The sequence below is a fragment of the Penaeus japonicus genome, unplaced genomic scaffold (assembly GCF_977035675.1).
Source record: "Penaeus japonicus unplaced genomic scaffold, GWHDUDI00000001_assembly GWHDUDI00000008, whole genome shotgun sequence".
Taxonomy (NCBI): domain Eukaryota; kingdom Metazoa; phylum Arthropoda; class Malacostraca; order Decapoda; family Penaeidae; genus Penaeus; species Penaeus japonicus.
The window spans coordinates 34,593,745-34,601,244 of NW_028234410.1; the positions used below are offsets into that span (position 1 = coordinate 34,593,745).

Consider the following 7,500-nt stretch of genomic DNA (forward strand, 5'->3'; position numbering starts at 1 on the left):
CTCTCTCTTTTCTCTCTCCTTTCTCTCTCCTTTCTCTCTCTCTCTCTCTCTCTCTCTCTCTCTCTCTCTCTCTCTCTCTCTCTCTTTTTTTCTCTTTTTTTCTTTCTCAGGAACTAATACATCGCTATTCTCTCTCTCTCTCTCTCTCTCTCTCTCTCTCTCTCTCTCTCTCTCTCTCTCTCTCTCTCTCTCTCTCTCTCTCTCTCTCTCTCTCTCAGTGACCAAAAGGATAACCACGACCTAATCAGATTTCGGCGTCGGCCCTAACAGCATGGGTCGAAAGGCTCAAGAGTCAGTCTCACTCTTCCGCCGCCGCAGCCGCAGTCGTAGTCTCTTCCTCCTCCGCTCCCCTCCCTCCCCCTCCTCCCTCCTCTCTCCTCCCCTCTTATCTCATCTCATCTCATCTCATCTCCTCCCCTCTTCGCTTTTCTCATCTCATCTCCTCTCCTCCCCTCTTATTTCCTCTCCTCTCTTTTATCTTCTATCCTCTCCTCCCCTCTTCGCTTCTCTCATCTCCCCCCTCTTCGCTTCTCTCATCTCCTCCCCTCTTCTCTTCTCCCCTCCCCTCTTATCTCCTCTCCTCTTTTCCCCTCTTATCTCCTCACCTCCCCTCTTTCTCATCTCATCTCATCTCATCTCATCTCATCTCCTCCCCTTCCCCCCCCTCCCGTCTCCTCTCCTCCCCCTTTTTTCTTCTTCTTCCTCGTTTCATTTTTCTTCTTCATTCCTTTTTATCTTCATTTTCTTCTTCTTCCACTTCCTCTCCTTTTACTCCTTCTCTTCACCCAACCCCCTCTCCCTTCCCCTTCATCTTTTTCCTCTTCCTCTTCCCCTTCCCCTTCCTCGCCCTCTCCTTTATTTTCCTTACATTTTTTTTCCTTTACTTTTTTCTTTTCCTTTCTTTCCCTCCCCCTCCCCCTCGTATTTTTCCAACTCCCCTCTTTCTTCCCTTCCCCCCTCCCCCTTCCCTTGCCTTCCCCTTCCCCTTCCCTACCTCATCCTTTTCCCCTTCCACTTCTTCCTCCCTTTCCCCTTCCCTTTCCCTTTCCTCATCCTAATCCCCTTCCCTTTCATTTTCCTCATTCCATTCCCCTTCCACTTCATCCTCCCTTTCCCTTTCCCTTTCCTCATTCTATTCCCCTTCCACTTCATCCTCCCCTTCTCTTTCCCTCTCCTCATCCTACTCCCCTTCCACTTCTTCCTCCCTTTCCCTTTCCTCATCCTATTCTCCTTCCTCTTCTTCCTTCCTTTCCCCTTTCCCTTTCCTCATCCTATTCCCCTTCCACTTCTTCCTCCCTTTCCCCTTCTCTTTCCCCTTCCCCTTTTCCCTTTCCTCATCCTATTCTCCTTCCTCTTCTTCGCCGGCAGCCATAATTAATTCTAAAAAAAAGGGTCGCCGCCGCCCATCAGAGTTAATCCGAAACGCACTAATCAAAGGCATCTCATCATCCCGACGATAGACAAATAGCGCAGCCACAGACATTCACAGACATATGCTACAGCCACAGATATGCACATACATACGCCACTACCACAGGCATTCACAGACATACGCCACAACCACAGGCATTCACAGACATACGCCACAACCACAGGCATTCACAAACATACGCCACAACCACAGGCATTCACAAACATACGCCACAACCACAGGCATTCACAAACATACGCCACAACCACAGGCATTCACAAACATACGCCACAACCACAGGCATTCACAAACATACGCCACAACCACAGGCATTCACAAACATACGCCACAACCACAGGCATTCACAAACATACGCCACAACCACAGGCATTCACAAACATACGCCACAACCACAGGCATTCACAAACATACGCCACAATCACAGGCATTCACAAACATACGCCACAACCAGAGATAATAACACACACACAGCTCAACCAAAGACACATATATCGACATACATATCGACCGATACACAGCACAATCATGGACATTGGCAGGCAAATCCCAAACGCACAGACACTCACGGAAACACTCGGACACCACAAACAATCGCAGACACACAGAAACCACAGATATTCACAAACACACGCAGACACCACAGGCACACAGAGGATAGCCACAAACACTCACACACAAGCAGCATAACTACAGACACACACACGCAGCATAACCAGACACTCACAGATGTACACAGCATAACCACACACACTCACAGACACACACAGCATAACCACAGACACTCATAGATTCTCGCAGAAACACAGCCATCGCAGTTACATCCCCATCGAAACCAGGGTCGTTGTTGCTACACCGGCGGAGAGGAGGAGGGAAGGAGGGGGAGAGGGGGAGAGGAAGGGAGGAAGGGGAGAGAAAGCTACATCGGGGGAGGAGGGAGGGAGGGGAGACACAGCATGAAGAGAGGAGGGGGGAGGGGGGGGGGATGCGAGGCTTTGAAGCGAGACTGTCAGGTGAACATGACACACGCATGTCGAATCCCCTGGTACCTATAGAGATCTCATTTGCATACAAAGAGCTATATCCTTTGCCATCCTCCCTTCGCACACTCCCCCCCCCACTCCGCAATCTCTCCTGTCCCCTCCCCCCTCGGCCTCAGGCAATATAACTGTTTTATCTTTATTGTAGAAAGGACGATAAACGACCTGTATCCGTAACATTATTAGTTAGATAGATAGATAGATAGATAGATAGATAGATAGATATGGATAGATAGAGAGGGGGTAGAGACAGAGGGGGGGGTAAAGAGAGAGAGAGAGAGGGGGGGGGAGGGAGGGAGGGAGGGAGGGAGGGAGGGAGGGAGGGAGAGAGAGAGAGAGAGAGAGAGAGAGAGAGAGAGAGAGAGAGAGAAAGAAAGAGAGAGAGAGAGAGAATGAGAGAGAATGAGAGAGAAAGAGAGAGAGAACAAGAGAAAGGAAGCGAAAGAAAAAAAGAGAGAGAGAGAGAGTTATGTGGAAACACACATAAATAAATAGAAACAGATATAGATATCAAATACATACACAGCCGCACAAATTGGATTTCCCGTTTGAAATTGCAACACCCACGACCGTAAAAAAATCAAATCCACTCCCATTATATATTGAAATAATTACAAACAAAAGAATTACATAAAAAATGTTTTTTGCAAACGCTTCCGTAATAGATCCCAATCTGCTGCAGCTTTGATATAAGTCGTAATACCAATAATATCAATAATGATAATTATGATTTTAATCAACTAAAATCTCGACTGAATATCTCATCTTGTGCAAATTTCCCCCCTCCTTGCTCCCTCCCCTAATTCGTTGCTTTATTGTTCTCTTTCTCCCTCTCTCTCCCTCTCCCTCTCTCTCCTTCTACCACCACCTCTACCTCCACCTCCACCTCTACCTCCACCACCTCTACCTACTTCTCCACCTCCACCTACTTCTCCATCTCCATCTACTTCTCCCTCTCCATCTCCATCTCCATCTCCATCTCCATTTCCATCTACTTCTCCCTCTCCTTCTCCATCTCCCTCTCCATCTCCATCTCCATCTCATCCGGGATTTCTTCGGCCCTGTCTTCGCCTGTAGGGCCTTTCGTGTGACTGCAGCTTGCACAGATACCTCACGCTGCCTTTGGCATATTCCCTTTGTTTTGCTTCTGATTCTAACCGGATGGATGGATGGATGGGTGGGTGGTTGGGTGGGTGGTGGTGAGCGCCAGTGTCGTAAATCCGTCACGCTTTTTGCAAGACGACACAATCAACACAATCTAATGTTAAGGGAGTGGCAGGAGGGAGAAGATGAGAGGGTGGTGGTGGGAGGTGGGGGAGGGGGGAATAGAATATGAAGGAGATGAAACAGATTAGAAATTATGTGAGATTACTCTTCCTACTTCCCTACCTCCCTTCCCCTTTGTCTTTATTTCAATTATTGTTAGTAGTATTAGTATTAGTATCAGTATTAGCATTAGTATTAGTAGTAATAGTAGAAGCTCTCACTCCTTCCCTCCCCCTCCCCTTCCCCTTTTCTTCTTACCTTTCCCTTCCCCCTTCCTATCTTAATATTCCCCTTCCCTCTACTTCCCTCCATTCCCCTCTCCCTTACCCTTACCCCTTACTCCTATCCCTACCCCTTTCCCTTACCCTTATCCAACCCCTTTCCCTTACCCTTATCATACCCTTTCCCTTACCCTTATCCAACCCCTTTCCCTTACCCTTATCATACCCTTTCCCTTACCCTTATCCTACCCCTTTCCCTTATCCTACCCCTTTTTCTTACCCTCATCCTACCCCTTTCCCTTAGCCTTATCCTACCCTTACCCCTTACTCCTATCCCTACCCCTTTCCCTTACCCTTATCCTACCCCTTTCCCATACCCTTATCCCTTCTCCTATCCCTCCATTCCCCTTATCCCTCGTCCTATCCCTCCATCCCCCTCTCCCTCGGCCTCCTCGTTCGACCTGCTACCAAGAGCCCCTTAGGAAGAGCGCGACCTCCGAGCGAGTTCAGTAATGATGCTGCGTCTCCATCAAGTTAAGAATTCCGGAGAAACAGGAGACGGGCACGGCGGCGGCACTGAATCGAGTTGCAACAAAATAAGCAATGGAATGAGAGCAATGAGGGGGGGGGGGTATTGGAAGAGAAGCCGGCGGGTACGGATGCGACATGTTAGGTGGATGAATTGAGTAAATGCGAGAGGGAGGGAGGGAGGGAGGGAGGGAGGGAGGGAGGAAGGGAGGAAGGGAAGGAGAGAGGGAGAGTGTGAATGAAAGAGTGTGAAAAAGTGAGAGAGTGAGAATGAGAGAAAGAGAAAGAGAAAGAGAAGGAGAAAGAGATAATAATAACAGCATAACAACAACAATAATAATAATACCAACAATAAAAATAATAAATGTTGGAACATATAGACCCGTGCAACAAAGCGGAGCCAATTTGACCAAACACATAATAGTAAAAATATCAAAATAAAACTATGGTTCTCGTTAAAGCTGCAGAAATCTCTTTTAACGAGAGTTTGACCTTCGGCCGACCACAAATTATAAAAGACAAACCGGAACTATCCTCACACACACACACACACACACACACACACACACACACACACACACACACACACACACACACACACACACTCCACACACACACACTCACCCCCCCCCCACACAACCCCCCCTCCCCCCCCACACACACACAACCCCCCCTCCCCCCACACACACATTCGAAAAAAACAAAACAAAAAAACTCAAATCAAATCTCCCTCACTGGTTAAAAACATAACTCTCGATATGCTGCCACCGCCGTCGGTCGCTCTGCAAATCAAAGAGTGTCCTTTTGAAGTTTCCTTTTTCATCTTTGGCGAATATATTTCTTTGTGGGTTTCCCATGTTCTCAGTTGTTGAGAGAGAGAGAGAGAGAGAGAGAGAGAGAGAGAGAGAGAGAGAGAGAGAGAGAGAGAGAGAGAGAGAGAGAGAGAGAGATAGGAGAGAGAGAGAGTTGGAGAGAAAGGAGAGAGAGAGAGATAGGAGAGATAGGAGAGATAGGAGGGAGGGAGGGAGAGAGAGAGAGAGAGAGAGAGAGAGAGAGAGAGAGAGAGAGAGAGAGAGAGAGAGAGAGAGAGAGAGAGAGAGAGGAAAGGGAGAGGTAGGGGAAGAGTGAGAGAGAGAGATAGAGAGAGAGAGAGAGAGAGGAGAGAGAGAGAGAGAGAGGGGGGGAGAGAGAGAGAGAGAGAGAGAGAGAGAGAGAGAGAGAGAGAGAGAGAGAGAGAGAGAGAGAGAGAGAGAGAGAGAGAGAGAGAGAGAGAGAGAGAGAGAGAGAGAGACTAAAAGAGAGAGAGAGAGAGACTAAAAGAGAGAGAGAGAGAGACTAAAAGAGAGAGAGAGAGAGACTAAAAGAGAGAGAGAGAGACTAAAAGAGAGAGAGAGAGACTAAAAGAGAGCGAGAGCGAGAGCGAGAGAGAGAGAGAGAGAGAGAGAGAGAGAGAGAGAGAGAGAGAGAGAGAGAGAGAGAGAGAGAGAGAGAGAGAGAGAGAGAGAGAGAGAGAGAGAGAGAGAGAGAGAGAGAGAAAGAGAAAGAGAGAGAGAAGAGAGAGAGAGAGAGAGAGAGAGAGAGAGAGAGAGAGAGAGAGAGAGAGACCGGATTTAATCCGAGCCAAACGAGTAATTAGCTAATTAAGTTATGATTGTAGAGCAGAAACAAGATACCACTCCCTTTCTCTTGCTGGGAGGGGAAGGAGGGAGGGGAAGTAGAGGAGGAGGGAGAGAAGTAGGAAAAGAAGGACAGGAGGAAGAAATAAAGGAGGAGGTGGGAGAGTTTAAAAGGAGGAGAGTAAGTAAATATGATATGGAAAGGAAAGAGGAACACACGGAAAGATTAAATTCTTGGTCAAAATGATAAGAATGGATTTGAAAAGGGAAATAAAAAGACAAGATAGGAAAAGAGGGAATAAAGAAGGAAGACAACATGGTGAAAGAAGAGAGAGAGAGAGAGGGAGAAGGGGAAAGAGAGGGAGAGAGGGAGAGAGAGAGAGAGAGAGAGAGAGAGAGAGAGAGAGAGAGAGAGAGAGAGAGAGAGAGAGAGAGAGAGAGAGAGAGAGAGAGAGAGAGAGAGAGAGAGGAGAGGGGAACAGAGGAGAGAGGAAGAGAGAGAGGACAGAGAGAGAGGAGAGGAAGAGAGAGAAGAGAGAGATTGAGGAAAGAGAGAGAGATCCTTGGGAAATGGATAGAGAGAAAGGGAGAAAAGACAAGATAGGAAAAGAGGGAGAAAGAGGAGAGAACATGGTGAAGAGAGGAGAGAGAGAGTGAGAGGGAGAGGGGGAGGAGAGGGAGAGGGGAGAGAGAGAGAGAGAAGAGAGAGGAGAGAGAGAGAGAGAGAGAGAGAGAGAGAGAGAGAGAGAGAGAGAGAGAGAGAGAGAGAGAGAGAGAGAGAGAGAGAGAAAGAGAGAGCAAGCGAGAGAGGGGCATCATTAATGCCAAAAGTGCTTCGGGAAGCGACTCTAATCTGATTGCCTCGAGGCGAGCCATCTCTACAAAAATGAACTATATCTGGCGTGCCGAGACGTCTATGCTATCTCGCTCATTAGGCCGGTAAGGAGCATAGAGCATGTAGGCTTTTGTTAACGTATAAGCGAGCGTGGACACATGAGTGTGTGTATGCGTTAGCTTGTAAGCGTGTTGGTCTGTATAATGCGTAAACCCTAATCAACAGGCATATATATTTTTTTTTTTTTCAATTTGGACTCAGAGTAGTCCCACAACTCGAACACTTAATGTAATGTAAATGTTACTATGGCACACTTAATATTAATATAAATGACAAAACATAACGCTCAACACACGGTAATGATGAGACAGCACACTCAACTAACTCTGAAAAGCCATTGTTCAGTAACCTGTGCTATTTCCTGCCCATATCACGAAAAAAAAACGAAAAAAAAAAACGCTTAAATAAACTCTGCGGGAACGACACTCGCGTTTTACTTTCGCCTCGCGTTCAAGCAAAACGGACGAATAAAAAAAAAAAAAAATACATATAAAAAAAATACATA

At 47.2% G+C, this 7,500-nt stretch overlaps 2 protein-coding genes across 4 annotated transcripts in view; both read right to left on the reverse strand.

Annotated features, from left to right (window-relative positions):
- Window positions 1-7,500, reverse strand: part of LOC122247087 (protein phosphatase PTC7 homolog) — a 167,478-nt gene that overhangs the window by 64,334 nt on the left and 95,644 nt on the right. The gene's annotated exons all lie outside the window — the stretch shown is intronic.
- Window positions 1-7,500, reverse strand: part of LOC122265829 (uncharacterized) — an 11,987-nt gene that overhangs the window by 4,205 nt on the left and 282 nt on the right. The window lies entirely within an intron of this gene.